This window comes from Lemur catta, chromosome 11 (genome assembly GCF_020740605.2).
Source record: "Lemur catta isolate mLemCat1 chromosome 11, mLemCat1.pri, whole genome shotgun sequence".
Lineage (NCBI taxonomy): Eukaryota > Metazoa > Chordata > Mammalia > Primates > Lemuridae > Lemur > Lemur catta.
Genome location: NC_059138.1, coordinates 98,771,092 through 98,785,686, shown reverse-complemented (window position 1 = coordinate 98,785,686; position 14,595 = coordinate 98,771,092).

The window sequence follows — 14,595 nt, the reverse complement described above, 5'->3', positions numbered from 1 at the left end:
AGGGTTAGCCTCAGCCCTAAGATAGTGTTAGAGTTAGGGTTAGGGTTAGCATCAGTCCTAGAATAGTGTTAGGGTTAGGGTTAGGGTTCGCATCAGCCCAGGATAGTGTTAGTGTTATGGTTAGCCTCAGTCCTAGGATAGTGTTAAGGTTAGGGTTAGGGTTAGCATCCGCCCTAGGATAGTGTTACGGTTAGGGTTAGGGTGAGCATCAGCCCTAGGATAGTGTTAGGGTTAGGGTTAACATAAACCCTAGGATAGTGTTAGGGTTAGGGTTAGGGTTATCATCAGGCCTAAGATAGTGTTAGGGTTAGGGTTAGGGTTAGCATCAGTTCAAGGATAGTTTTAGGGTTAGCGTTACGGTTAGCATCTGCCCTAGGATAGTGTTAGGGTTAGGGTTAGGGTTAGCATCAGCCCTAGGATAGTGTTAGGGTTAGGGTTAGCATCAGCCCTAGGAGAGTGTTAGGGTTAGGGTTAGGGTTAGCATCCGCCCTAGGATAGTTATAGGGTTAGGGTTAGCATCAGCCCTAGGATAGTGTTAGGGTTAGGGTTAGGGTTAGCATCAGCCCTAGGATAGTGTTAGGGTTAGGGTTAGCATCAGCCCTAGGATAGTGTTAGGGTTAGGGTTAGGGTTAGCATCAGCCCTAGGATAGTGTTAGGGTTAGGGTTAGGGTTAGCATCAGCCCTAGGATAGTGTTAGGGTTAGGGTTAGCATCAGCCCTAGGATAGTGTTAGGGTTAGGGTTAGCATCAGCCCTAGGATAGTGTTAGGGTTAGGGTTAGGGTTATCATCAGGCCTAGGATAGTGTTAGGGTTAGGGTTAGCATCAGCCCTAGGATAGTGTTAGGGTTAGGGTTACGGTTAGCATCAGCCGTAGGATAGTGTTAGGGTTAGGGTTAGCATCAGCCCTAGGATAGTGTTATTGTTACGGTTACGGTTAGCATCAGGCGTAGGATAGTGTTAGTGTTAGGGTTAGCATCAGCCCTAGGATAGTGTTAGGTTTAAGGTTAGGGTTAGAATCAGCCGTAGGATAGTGTTAGGGTTAAGGTTAGCCTCAGCCCTAAGATAGTGTTAGAGTTAGGGTTAGGGTTAGCATCAGTCCTAGAATAGTGTTAGGGTTAGGGTTAGTGTTCGCATCAGCACTAGGATAGTGTTAGTGTTATGGTTAGCATCAGCCCTAGGATAGTGTTAGGGTTAGGGTTAGGGTTAGCATCCGCCCTAGGATAGTGTTAGGGTTAGGGTTAGGGTTAGCATCAGCCCTAGGATAGTGTTAGGGTTAGGGTTAACATAAACCCTAGGATAGTGTCAGGGTTAGGGTTAGGGTTATCATCAGGCCTAGGATAGTGTTAGGGTTAGGGTTAGGGTTAGCATCAGTTCAAGGATAGTTTTAGGGTTAGCGTTACGGTTAGCATCAGCCCTAGGATAGTGTTAGGGTTAGGGTTAGGGTTAGCATCAGCCCTAGGATAGTGTTAGGGTTAGGGTTAGCATCAGCCCTAGGATAGTGTTAGGGTTAGGGTTAGGGTTATCATCAGGCCTAGGATAGTGTTAGGGTTAGGGTTAGCATCAGCCCTAGGATAGTGTTAGGGTTAGGGTTAGGGTTAGCATCAGCCCTAGGATAGTGTTAGGGTTAGGGTTAGCCTCAGCCCTAGGATAGTCTTAGAGTTAGGGTTAGGGTTAGCATCAGCTCTAGGATAGTGTTAGGGTTATGGTTAGGGTTAGCATCAGCCCTAGGATAGTGTTAGGGTTAGGGTTAGGGTTAGCATCAGCCCTAGGATAGTGTTAGGGTTAGGGTTAGCATCAGCCCTAGGATAGTGTTAGGGTTACTGTTAGCATCAGCCCTGGGATAATGTTAGGGTTAGGGTTAGGGTTAGCATCAGCCCTAGGATAGTGTTAGGGTTAGGGTTAGCATCAGCCCTGGATAATGTTAGAGTTAGGGTTAGGGTTAGCATCAGCCCTAGGATAGTGTTAGGGTTAGGGTTAGCATCAGCCCTAGGATAGTGTTAGGGTTAGGGTTAGCATCAACCTTAGGATAGTGTTAGGGTTAGGGTTAGGGTTAGCATCAGCCCTAGGATAGTGTTAGGGTTAGGGTTAGCATCAGCCCTAGGATAGTGTTAGGGTTAGGGTTAACATAAACCCTAGGATAGTGTTAGGGTTAGGGTTAGGGTTATCATCAGGCCTAGGATAGTATTAGGGTTAGGGTTAGCATCAGTTCAAGGATAGTGTTAGGGTTAGCGTTACGGTTAGCATCAGCCCTAGGATAGTGTTAGGGTTAGGGTTAGGGTTAGCATCAGCCCTAGGATAGTGTTAGGGTTAGGGTTAGCATCAGCCCTAGGATAGTGTTAGGGTTAGGGTTAGGGTAAGCATCAGCGTTTGGAGAGTGTTAGGGTTAGGGTTAGGGTTAGCATCAGCCCTAGGATAGTGTTAGTGTTAGGGTTAGCATCAGCGCTAGGATAGTGTTAGGGTTAGGGTTAGGGTTAGCATCCGCCCTAGGATAGTGTTAGGTTTAGGGTTATGGTTAGCATCAGCCCTAGGATAGTGTTAGGGTTAGGGTTAACATAAACCCAAGGATAGTGTTAGGCTTAGGGTTAGGGTTATCATCAGGCCTAGGATAGTGTTAGGGTTAGGGTTATGGTTAGCATCAGTTCAAGGATAGTGTTAGGGTTAGCGTTAGGGTTAGCATCAGCCCTAGGATAGTGTTAGGTTTAGGGTTAGTGTTAGCATCAGCCCTAGGATAGTGTTAGGGTTAGGGTTAGCATCAGGCCTAGGATAGTGTTAGGGTTAGGGTTAGGGTTAGCAGCAGGCCTAGGATAGTGTTAGGGTTAGGGTTAGCATCAGCCCTAGGATATTGTTAGGGTTAAGGTTAGGGTTAGCATCAGCCGTAGGATAGTGTTAGGGTTAGGGTTAGCCTCAGCCCTAAGATAGTGTTAGAGTTAGGGTTAGGGTTAGCATCAGTCCTAGAATAGTGTTAGGGTTAGGGTTAGGGTTCGCATCAGCCCTAGGATAGTGTTAGTGTTATGGTTAGCATCAGCCCTAGGATAGTGTTAGGGTTAGGGTTAGGGTTAGCATCCGCCCTAGGATAGTGTTAGGGTTAGGGTTACGTTTAGCATCAGCCCTAGGATAGTGTTAGGGTTAGGGTTAACATAAAACCTAGGATAGTGTTAGGGTTAGGGTTAGGGTTATCATCAGGCCTAGGATAGTGTTAGGGTTAGGGTTAGGGTTAGCATCAGTTCAAGGATAGTTTTAGTGTTAGCGTTACGGTTAGCATCAGCCTTAGGATAGTGTTAGGGTTAGAGTTAGGGTTAGCTTCAGCCCTAGGATAGTTTTAGGGTTAGGGTTAGGGTTAGCATCAGCCCTAGGATAGTGTTAGGGTTAGGGTTAGCATCAGCCCTAGGATAGTGTTAGGGTTAGGGTTAGGGTTAGCATCAGGCCTAGGATAGTGTTAGGGTTAGGGTTAGCATCAGCCCTAGGATAGTGTTAGGGTTAGGGTTAGCATCAGCCCTAGGATAGTGTTAGGGTTAGGGTTATTGTTAGCATCAGCCCTAGGATATTATTAGGGTTAGGGTTAGCATCAGCCCTAGGATAGTGTTAGGGTTAGAGTTAGGGTTAGCACCAGGCTTAGGATAGTGTTAGTGTTAGGGTTGCCATCAGCCTTAGGATAGTGTTACGGTTAGGGTTAGGGTTAGCATCAGCCGTAGGATAGTGTTAGGGTCAGGGTTATCCTCAGCCCTAGGATAGTGTTAGCGTTAGGGTTAGGGTTAGCATCATCCCTAGGATAGTGTTAGGGGTAGGGTTAGGGTAACATCAGCCCTAGCATAGTGTTAGTGTTAGGGTTAGCATCAGCCCTGGGATAGTGTTAGGGATAGGGTTAGGGTTAGCATCAGCCCTAGGATAGTATTAGGGTTAGGGTTAGGGTTAGGGTTAGGGTTAGCATCAGCTCTAGGATAGTGTTAGGGTTATGGTTAGGGTTAGCATCAGCCCTAGGATAGTGTTAGGGTTAGGGTTAGGGTTAGCATCAGCCCTAGGATAGTGTTAGGGTTAGGGTTAGCATCAGCCCTGGGATAATGTTAGGGTTAGGGTTAGGGTTAGCATCAGCCCTAGGATAGTGTTAGGGTTAGGGTTAGCATCAGCCCTGGGATAATGTTAGGGTTAGGGTTAGGGTTAGCATCAGCCCTGGATAGTGTTAGAGTTAGGGTTAGGGTTAGCATCAGCCCTAGGATAGTGTTAGGGTTAGGGTTACGTTTAGCATCAGCCCTAGGATAGTGTTAGGGTTAGGGTTAACATAAACCCTAGGATAGTGTTAGGGTTAGGGTTAGGGTTATCATCAGGCCTAGGATAGTGTTAGGGTTAGGGTTAGGGTTAGCATCAGTTCAAGGATAGTTTTAGGGTTAGCGTTACGGTTAGCATTAGCCCTAGGATAGTGTTAGGGTAAGGGTTAGGGTTAGCATCAGCCCTAGGATAGTGTTAGGGTTAGGGTTAGCATCAGCCCTAGGATAGTGTTAGGGTTAGGGTTAGGGTTATCATCAGGCCTAGGATAGTGTTAGGGTTAGGGTTAGCATCAGCCCTAGGATAGTGTTAGGGTTAGGGTTAGGGTTAGCATCAGCCCTAGGATAGTGTTAGGGTTAGGGTTAGCCTAAGCCCTAGGATAGTCTTATCGTCAGGGTTAGGGTTAGCATCAGCCCTAGGATAGTGTTAGGGGTAGGGTTAGGGTTAGCATCAGCCCTAGCATAGTGTTAGTGTTAGGGTTAGCATCAGCCCTAGGATAGTGTTAGGGTTAGGGTTAGGGTTAGCATCAGCCCTAGGATAGTATTAGGGTTAGGGTTAAGGTTAGGGTTAGGGTTAGCATCAGCTCTAGGATAGTGTTAGGGTTAGGGTTAGGGTTAGCATCAGCCCTAGGATAGTGTTAGGGTTAGGGTTAGGGTTAGCATCAGCCCTAGGATAGTGTTAGGGTTAGGGTTAGCATCAGCCCTGGAATAATGTTAGGGTTAGGGTTAGGGTTAGCATCAGCCCTAGGATAGTGTTAGGGTTAGGGTTAGGGTTAGCATCAGCCCTAGGATAGTGTTAGGGTTAGGGTTAGCATCAGCCCTAGGATAGTGTTAGGTTTAGGGTTAGGGTTAGCATCAGCCCTAGGATAGTGTTAGGGTTAGGGTTAGCATCAGCCCTAGGATAGTGTTAGGATTAGGGTTAGAGTTAGCATCAGCCCTAGGATAGTGTTAGGGTTAGGGTTAGCATCAGCCCTAGGATAGTGTTAGGGTTAGGGTTAGCATCAGCCCTAGGATAGTGTTAGGGTTAGGGTTAGGGTTAGCATCAGGCCTAGGATAGTGTTAGGGTTAGGGTTAGCATCAGCGCTAGGATAGTGTTAGGGTTAAGGTTAGGGTTAGCATCAGCCGTAGGATAGTGTTAGGGTTAGGGTTAGCCTCAGCCCTAAGATAGTGTTAGAGTTAGGGTTAGGGTTAGCATCAGTCCTAGAATAGTGTTAGGGTTAGGGTTAGGGTTCGCATCAGCCCTAGGATAGTGTTAGTGTTATGGTTAGCCTCAGTCCTAGGATAGTGTTAAGGTTAGGGTTAGGGTTAGCATCCGCCCTAGGATAGTGTTACGGTTAGGGTTAGGGTGAGCATCAGCCCTAGGATAGTGTTAGGGTTAGGGTTAACATAAACCCTAGGATAGTGTTAGGGTTAGGGTTAGGGTTATCATCAGGCCTAAGATAGTGTTAGGGTTAGGGTTAGGGTTAGCATCAGTTCAAGGATAGTTTTAGGGTTAGCGTTACGGTTAGCATCTGCCCTAGGATAGTGTTAGGGTTAGGGCTAGGGTTAGCATCAGCCCTAGGATAGTGTTAGGGTTAGGGTTAGCATCAGCCCTAGGAGAGTGTTAGGGTTAGGGTTAGGGTTAGCATCCGCCCTAGGATAGTTATAGGGTTAGGGTTAGCATCAGCCCTAGGATAGTGTTAGGGTTAGGGTTAGGGTTAGCATCAGCCCTAGGATAGTGTTAGGGTTAGGGTTAGCATCAGCCCTAGGATAGTGTTAGGGTTAGGGTTAGGGTTAGCATCAGCCCTAGGATAGTGTTAGGGTTAGGGTTAGGGTTAGCATCAGCCCTAGGATAGTGTTAGGGTTAGGGTTAGCATCAGCCCTAGGATAGTGTTAGGGTTAGGGTTAGCATCAGCCCTAGGATAGTGTTAGGGTTAGGGTTAGGGTTATCATCAGGCCTAGGATAGTGTTAGGGTTAGGGTTAGCATCAGCCCTAGGATAGTGTTAGGGTTAGGGTTACGGTTAGCATCAGCCGTAGGATAGTGTTAGGGTTAGGGTTAGCATCAGCCCTAGGATAGTGTTATTGTTACGGTTACGGTTAGCATCAGGCGTAGGATAGTGTTAGTGTTAGGGTTAGCATCAGCCCTAGGATAGTGTTAGGTTTAAGGTTAGGGTTAGAATCAGCCGTAGGATAGTGTTAGGGTTAAGGTTAGCCTCAGCCCTAAGATAGTGTTAGAGTTAGGGTTAGGGTTAGCATCAGTCCTAGAATAGTGTTAGGGTTAGGGTTAGGGTTCGCATCAGCACTAGGATAGTGTTAGTGTTATGGTTAGCATCAGCCCTAGGATAGTGTTAGGGTTAGGGTTAGGGTTAGCATCCGCCCTAGGATAGTGTTAGGGTTAGGGTTAGGGTTAGCATCAGCCCTAGGATAGTGTTAGGGTTAGGGTTAACATAAACCCTAGGATAGTGTCAGGGTTAGGGTTAGGGTTATCATCAGGCCTAGGATAGTGTTAGGGTTAGGGTTAGGGTTAGCATCAGTTCAAGGATAGTTTTAGGGTTAGCGTTACGGTTAGCATCAGCCCTAGGATAGTGTTAGGGTTAGGGTTAGGGTTAGCATCAGCCCTAGGATAGTGTTAGGGTTAGGGTTAGCATCAGCCCTAGGATAGTGTTAGGGTTAGGGTTAGGGTTATCATCAGGCCTAGGATAGTGTTAGGGTTAGGGTTAGCATCAGCCCTAGGATAGTGTTAGGGTTAGGGTTAGGGTTAGCATCAGCCCTAGGATAGTGTTAGGGTTAGGGTTAGCCTCAGCCCTAGAATAGTCTTAGAGTTAGGGTTAGGGTTAGCATCAGCCCTAGGATAGTGTTAGGGGTAGGGTTAGGGTTACCATCAGCCCTAGCATAGTGTTAGTGTTAGGGTTAGCATCAGCCCTAGGATAGTGTTAGGGTTAGGGTTAGGGTTAGCATCAGCCCTAGGATAGTATTAGGGTTAGGGTTAAGGTTAGGGTTAGGGTTAGCATCAGCTCTAGGATAGTGTTAGGGTTAGGGTTAGGGTTAGAATCAGCCCTAGGATAGTGTTAGGGTTAGGGTTAGGGTTAGCATCAGCCCTAGGATAGTGTTAGGGTTAGGGTTAGCATCAGCCCTGGAATAATGTTAGGGTTAGGGTTAGGGTTAGCATCAGCCCTAGGATAGTGTTAGGGTTAGGGTTTGGGTTAGCATCAGCCCTAGGATAGTGTTAGGGTTAGGGTTAGCATCAGCCCTAGGATAGTGTTAGGTTTAGGGTTAGGGTTAGCATCAGCCCTAGGATAGTGTTAGGGTTAGGGTTAGCATCAGCCCTAGGATAGTGTTAGGGTTAGGATTAGGGTTAGCATCAGCCCTAGGATAGTGTTAGGGTTAGGGTTAGCATCAGCCCTAGGACAGTGTTAGGGTTAGGCTTAGGGTTAGCATCAGCCCTAGGATAGTGTTAGGGTTAGGGTTAGGGTTAGCATCAGCCCTAGGATAGTGTTAGGGTTAGGGTTAGCATCAGCCCTAGGATAGTGTTAGGGTTAAGGTTAGGGTTAGCATCAGCCGTAGGATAGTGTTAGGGTTAGGGTTAGCCTCAGCCCTAAGATAGTGTTAGAGTTAGGGTTAGGGTTAGCATCAGCCCTAGGATAGTGGTAGGGTTAGGGTTAGGGTTCGCATCAGCCCTAGAATAGTGTTAGTGTTATGGTTAGCATCAGCCCTAGGATAGTGTTAGGGTTAGGGTTACGGTTAGCATCCGCCCTAGGATAGTGTTAGCGTTAGGGTTAGGGTTAGCATCAGCCCTAGGATAGTGTTAGGGTTAGGGTTAACATAAACCCTAGGATAGTGTCACGGTTAGGGTTAGGGTTATCATCAGGCCTAGGATAGTGTTAGGGTTAGGGTTAGGGTTAGCATCAGTTCAAGGATAGTTTTAGGGTTAGCGTTACGGTTAGCATCAGCCCTAGGATAGTGTTAGGGTTAGGGTTAGGGTTAGCATCAGCCCTACGATAGTGTTAGGGTTAGGGTTAGCATCAGCCCTAGGATAGTGTTAGGGTTAGGGTTAGGGTTATCATCAGGCCTAGGATAGTGTTAGGGTTAGGGTTACCATCAGCCCTAGGATAGTGTTAGGGTTAGGGTTAGGGTTAGCATCAGCCCTGGGATAGTGTTAGGGTTAGGGTTAGCCTCAGCCCTAGGATAGTGTTAGGGTTAGGGTTAGGGTTAGCAGCAGCCCTAGGATAGTATTAGGGTTAGGGTTAAGGTTAGGGTTAGAGTTAGCATCAGCTCTAGGATAGTGATAGGGTTAGGGTTAGAGTTAGAATCAACCCTAGGATAGTGTTAGGGTTAGGGTTAGGGTTAGCATCAGCCCTAGGATAGTGTTAGGGTTAGGGTTAGCATCAGCCCTGGAATAATGTTAGGGATAGGGTTAGGGTTAGCATCAGCCCTAGGATAGTGTTAGGGTTAGGGTTAGGGTTAGCATCAGCCGTAGGATAGTGTTAGGGTTAGGGTTAGCATCAGCCCTATGATAGTGTTAGGTTTAGGGTTAGGGTTAGCATCAGCCCTAGGATAGTGTTAGGGTTAGGGTTAGCATCAGCCCTAGGATAGTGTTAGGGTTAGGATTAATGTTAGCATCAGCCCTAGGATAGTGTTAGGGTTAGGGTTAGCATCAGCCCTAGGACAGTGTTAGGGTTAGGGTTAGGGTTAGCATCAGCCCTAGGATAGTGTTAGGGTTAGGGTTAGGGTTAGCATCAGCCCTAGGATAGTGTTAGGGTTAGGGTTAGCATCAGCCCTAGGATAGTGTTAGGGTTATGGTTAGGGTTAGCATCAGCCGTAGGATAGTGTTAGGGTTAGGGTTAGCCTCAGCCCTAAGATAGTGTTAGAGTTAGGGTTAGGGTTAGCATCAGCCCTAGGATAGTGTTAGGGTTAGGGTTAGGGTTCGCATCAGCCCTAGAATAGTGTTAGTGTTATGGTTAGCATCAGCCCTAGGATAGTGTTAGGGTTAGGGTTACGGTTAGCATCCGCCCTAGGATAGTGTTAGCGTTAGGGTTAGGGTTAGCATCAGCCCTAGGATAGTGTTAGGGTTAGGGTTAACATAAACCCTAGGATAGTGTTAGGGTTAGGGTTAGGGTTATCATCAGGCCTAGGATAGTGTTAGGGTTAGGGTTAGGGTTAGCATTAGTTCAAGGATAGTGTTAGGGTTAGCGTTAGGGTTAGCATGAGCCCTAGGATAGTGTTATGGTTAGGGTTAGCATCAGCCCTAGGATAGTGTTAGTGTTAGGGTTAGGGTTAGCATCAGGCCCAGGATAGTGGTAGGGTTAGGGTTAGCATCAGCCCTAGGATAGTATTAGGGTTAGGGTTAACATAAACCCTAGGAGAGTGTTAGGGTTAGGGTTAGGGTTATCATCAGGCCTAGGATAGTGTTAGGGTTAGGGTTAGGGTTAGCATCAGTTCAAGGATAGTTTTAGGGTTAGCGTTAGGGTTAGCATCAGCCCTAGGATAGTGTTAGGCTTAGGGTTAGCATCAGCCCTAGGATAGTGTTAGGGTTAGGGTTAGCATCAGCCCTAGGATAGTGTTAGGGTTAGGGTTAGGGTTATCATCAGGCCTAGGATAGTGTTAGTGTTAGGGTTAGCATCAGCCCTAGGATAGTGTTAGTGTTAGGGTTAGGGTTAGCATCAGCCCTAGGATAGTGTTATTGTTAGGGTTAGTGTTATCATCAGCCCTAGGATATTATTAGGGTTAGGGTTAGCATCAGCCCTAGGATAGTGTTAGGGTTAGAGTTAGGGTTAGCACTAGGCTTAGGAGAGTGTTAGTGTTAGGGTTACCATCAGCCTTAGGATAGTGTTAGGGTTAGGGTTAGGGTTAGCATCAGCCGTAGGATAGTGTTAGGGTTAGGGTTAGCCTCAGCCCTAGGATAGTGTTAGCGTTAGGGTTAGGGTTAGCATCAGCCCTAGGATAGTGTTAGGGGTAGGGTTAGGGTTAGCATCAGCCCTATTATAGTGTTAGTGTTAGGGTTAGCATCAGCCCTAGGATAGTGTTAGGGTTAGGGTTAGGGTTAGCATCAGCCCTAGGATAGTATTAGGGTTAGGGTTAGGGTTAGGGTTAGCATCAGCTCTAGGATAGTGTTAGGGTTAGGGTTAGGGTTAGCAGCAGCCCTAGGATATTGTTAGGGTTAGGGTTAGGGTTAGCATCAGCCCTAGGATAGTGTTAGGGTTAGGGTTAGCATCAGCCCTGGGATAGTGTTAGTGTTAGGGTTAGGGTTAGCGTCAGCCCTAGGATAGTGTTAGGGTTAGGGTTAGCATCAGCCCTAGGATAGTGTTAGGGTTAGGGTTAGGGTTAGCATCAGCCCTAGGATAGTGTTAGGGTTAGGGTTAGCATCAGCCCTAGGATAGTGTTAGGGTTAGGGTTAGGGTTAGCATCAGCCCTAGGATAGTGTTAGGGTTCGGGTTAGCATCAGCCCTAGGATAGTGTTAGGGTTAGGGTTAGGGTTAGCATCAGCCCTAGGATAGTGTTAGGGTTAGGGTTAGCATCAGCCCTAGGATAGTGTTAGGGTTAGGGTTAGGGTTAGCATCAGCCCTAGGATAGTGTTAGGGTTAGGGTTAGCATCAGCCCTAGGATAGTGTTAGGGTTAGGGTTAGGGTTAGCATCCGCCCTAGGATAGTGTTAGGGTTAGGGTTAACATAAACCCTAGGATAGTGTTAGGGTTAGGGTTAGGGTTATCATCAGGCCTAGGATAGTGTTAGGGTTAGGGTTAGGGTTATCATCAGTTCAAGGATAGTTTTAGGGTTAGCGTTACTGTTAGCATCAGCCCTAGGATAGTGTTAGGGTTAGGGTTAGGGTTAGCATCAGCCCTAGGATAGTGTTAGGGTTAGGGTTAGCATCAGCCCTAGGATAGTGTTAGGGTTAGGGTTAGGGTTATCATCAGGCCTAGGATAGTGTTAGGGTTAGGGTTAGCATCAGCCCTAGGATAGTGTTAGGGTTAGGGTTAGGGTTAGCATCAGCCCTTGGATAGTGTTAGGGTTAGGGTTAGCATCAGCCCTAGGATAGTGTTAGGGTTAGGGTTAGAGTTAGCATCAGGCCTAGGATAGTGTTAGGGTTAGGGTTAGCATCAGCCCTAGGATAGTGTTAGGATTAGGGTTAGGGTTATCATCAGGCCTATGATAGTGTTAGGGTTAGGGTTAGCATCAGCCCTAGGATAGTGTTAGGGTTAGGGTTAGGGTTAGCATCAGCCCTAGGATAGTTTTAGGGTTAGGGTTAGCATCAGCCCTAGGATAGTGTTAGGGTTAGGGTTAGGGTTAGCATCAGGCCTAGGATAGTGTTAGGGTTAGGGTTAGCATCAGCCCTAGGATAGTGTTAGGGTTAGGGTTAGGGTTCGCATCAGCCCTAGAATAGTGTTAGTGTTATGGTTAGCATCAGCCCTAGGATAGTGTTAGGGTTAGGGTTACGGTTAGCATCCGCCCTAGGATAGTGTTAGCGTTAGGGTTAGGGTTAGCATCAGCCCTAGGATAGTGTTAGGGTTAGGGTTAACATAAACCCTAGGATAGTGTTAGGGTTAGGGTTAGGGTTATCATCAGGCCTAGGATAGTGTTAGGGTTAGGGTTAGGGTTAGCATTAGTTCAAGGATAGTGTTAGGGTTAGCGTTAGGGTTAGCATGAGCCCTAGGATAGTGTTATGGTTAGGGTTAGCATCAGCCCTAGGATAGTGTTAGTGTTAGGGTTAGGGTTAGCATCAGGCCCAGGATAGTGGTAGGGTTAGGGTTAGCATCAGCCCTAGGATAGTATTAGGGTTAGGGTTAACATAAACCCTAGGAGAGTGTTAGGGTTAGGGTTAGGGTTATCATCAGGCCTAGGATAGTGTTAGGGTTAGGGTTAGGGTTAGCATCAGTTCAAGGATAGTTTTAGGGTTAGCGTTAGGGTTAGCATCAGCCCTAGGATAGTGTTAGGCTTAGGGTTAGCATCAGCCCTAGGATAGTGTTAGGGTTAGGGTTAGCATCAGCCCTAGGATAGTGTTAGGGTTAGGGATAGGGTTATCATCAGGCCTAGGATAGTGTTAGTGTTAGGGTTAGCATCAGCCCTAGGATAGTGTTAGTGTTAGGGTTAGGGTTAGCATCAGCCCTAGGATAGTGTTATTGTTAGGGTTAGTGTTATCATCAGCCCTAGGATATTATTAGGGTTAGGGTTAGCATCAGCCCTAGGATAGTGTTAGGGTTAGAGTTAGGGTTAGCACTAGGCTTAGGAGAGTGTTAGTGTTAGGGTTACCATCAGCCTTAGGATAGTGTTAGGGTTAGGGTTAGGGTTAGCATCAGCCGTAGGATAGTGTTAGGGTTAGGGTTAGCCTCAGCCCTAGGATAGTGTTAGCGTTAGGGTTAGGGTTAGCATCAGCCCTAGGATAGTGTTAGGGGTAGGGTTAGGGTTAGCATCAGCCCTATTATAGTGTTAGTGTTAGGGTTAGCATCAGCCCTAGGATAGTGTTAGGGTTAGGGTTAGGGTTAGCATCAGCCCTAGGATAGTATTAGGGTTAGGGTTAGGGTTAGGGTTAGCATCAGCTCTAGGATAGTGTTAGGGTTAGGGTTAGGGTTAGCAGCAGCCCTAGGATATTGTTAGGGTTAGGGTTAGGGTTAGCATCAGCCCTAGGATAGTGTTAGGGTTAGGGTTAGCATCAGCCCTGGGATAGTGTTAGTGTTAGGGTTAGGGTTAGCGTCAGCCCTAGGATAGTGTTAGGGTTAGGGTTAGCATCAGCCCTAGGATAGTGTTAGGGTTAGGGTTAGGGTTAGCATCAGCCCTAGGATAGTGTTAGGGTTAGGGTTAGCATCAGCCCTAGGATAGTGTTAGGGTTAGGGTTAGGGTTAGCATCAGCCCTAGGATAGTGTTAGGGTTCGGGTTAGCATCAGCCCTAGGATAGTGTTAGGGTTAGGGTTAGGGTTAGCATCAGCCCTAGGATAGTGTTAGGGTTAGGGTTAGCATCAGCCCTAGGATAGTGTTAGGGTTAGGGTTAGGGTTAGCATCAGCCCTAGGATAGTGTTAGGGTTAGGGTTAGCATCAGCCCTAGGATAGTGTTAGGGTTAGGGTTAGGGTTAGCATCCGCCCTAGGATAGTGTTAGGGTTAGGGTTAACATAAACCCTAGGATAGTGTTAGGGTTAGGGTTAGGGTTATCATCAGGCCTAGGATAGTGTTAGGGTTAGGGTTAGGGTTATCATCAGTTCAAGGATAGTTTTAGGGTTAGCGTTACTGTTAGCATCAGCCCTAGGATAGTGTTAGGGTTAGGGTTAGGGTTAGCATCAGCCCTAGGATAGTGTTAGGGTTAGGGTTAGCATCAGCCCTAGGATAGTGTTAGGGTTAGGGTTAGGGTTATCATCAGGCCTAGGATAGTGTTAGGGTTAGGGTTAGCATCAGCCCTAGGATAGTGTTAGGGTTAGGGTTAGGGTTAGCATCAGCCCTTGGATAGTGTTAGGGTTAGGGTTAGCATCAGCCCTAGGATAGTGTTAGGGTTAGGGTTAGAGTTAGCATCAGGCCTAGGATAGTGTTAGGGTTAGGGTTAGCATCAGCCCTAGGATAGTGTTAGGATTAGGGTTAGGGTTATCATCAGGCCTATGATAGTGTTAGGGTTAGGGTTAGCATCAGCCCTAGGATAGTGTTAGGGTTAGGGTTAGGGTTAGCATCAGCCCTAGGATAGTTTTAGGGTTAGGGTTAGCATCAGCCCTAGGATAGTGTTAGGGTTAGGGTTAGGGTTAGCATCAGGCCTAGGATAGTGTTAGGGTTAGGGTTAGCATCAGCCCTAGGATAGTGTTAGGGTTAGGGTTAGGGTTATCATCAGGCCTAGGATAGTGTTAGGGTTAGGGTTAGCATCAGCCCTAGGATAGTGTTAGGGTTAGGGTTAGCATCAGCCCTAGGATAGTTTTAGGGTTAGGGTTAGGGTTAGCATCAGCCCTAGGATAGTGTTAGGGTTAGGGTTAGGGTTAGCATCAGCCCTAGGATAGTGTTAGGGTTAGGGTAAGCATAAGCCCTAGGATAGTGTTAGGGTTAGGGTTAGGGTTAGCATCAGCCCTAGGATAGTGTTAGGGTTAGGGTTAGCATCAACCCTAGGATAGTGTTAGGGTTAGGGTTAGGGTTAGCATCAGCCCTAGGATAGTGTTAGGGTTAGGGTTATCATCAGCCCTAGGATAGTGCTAGGGTTAGGGTTAGGGTTAGCATCAGCCCTTGGAGAGTGTTAGGGTTAGGGTTAGGGTTAGCATCAGCCCTAGGATAGTGTTAGTGTGAGGGTTAGCATCAGCCGTAGGATAGTGTTAGGGTTAGGGTTAGGGTTAGCATCAGCCCTAGGATAGTGTTAGGGTTAGGGTTAGCATCAGCCCTAGGATAGTGATAGGGTTAGGGT